Genomic DNA, 669 nt, shown 5'->3' with positions numbered 1-669 from the left:
TTTAAAAATAGCTTGAAAATAAGCTATAGAAATTGTTTTAAAAATTTCAAACAAATTCTTCACAGTGCACAGATTTAAGCAATCTTTTACGTCCAGAAAGAACGTCCGATTTTCGCAGATTTGTTTGGTCAATTACGGCAGTTAGGCGCCTGCGATACTCGGGGTAGGCCACCCTGCAGTACTCGCATGCACTGCAGGCACGATTTTGCCTACCTACCAGGCGCTATGGGAGCTCGCAGATTCTAGACTTTGCAGGATTGTGACGGCGAATGACGGACGTACTTCCTGGATAATCCCTAATGCAGTAGCCGTCACAGGATAATTTTAACGTAATCCATGTAGTTCAGAATTGCTGCACCTATGTATCTCCTTCCGAAGGGGTGAAAGTTACGAATTTCGAAGCATGGACCTTCTACTACTGGTCTCTCACTTCCGTGCACTCCCCCGATCATGCAACCAGCACTATATCGGGGGAAAACAGCAACCAAATGCAACAAAGTTCGTACTTAACTGTGCGCTACAAAATGATTACAAGTCGCTGTCAGCTGGCTGCTGTCACCCCGCCCGCGAACTGATCGGTCAGCCCGAGCCGAGCGAGCCAGTCGCATTTGGAGTGGGTTCCATACGTGAGCCCGGCCTTGGGGCGCCACGGCGTCGCACGCAGGGGGC

The 669-nt window shown here is 49.5% G+C and overlaps 1 protein-coding gene across 1 annotated transcript in view; it reads left to right on the top strand.

The window, feature by feature from the left end:
- The window catches only part of LOC113210836 (uncharacterized), an 18,070-nt gene that overhangs the window by 6,857 nt on the left and 10,544 nt on the right, over positions 1 to 669 (top strand). The window lies entirely within an intron of this gene.

The sequence above is a fragment of the Frankliniella occidentalis genome, unplaced genomic scaffold (assembly GCF_000697945.3).
Source record: "Frankliniella occidentalis isolate FOCC.00 unplaced genomic scaffold, Focc_3.1 Scaffold194, whole genome shotgun sequence".
In the NCBI taxonomy this organism is placed as follows: Eukaryota; Metazoa; Arthropoda; class Insecta; order Thysanoptera; family Thripidae; genus Frankliniella; species Frankliniella occidentalis.
This window is presented reverse-complemented; position numbering and strand designations above follow the sequence as displayed.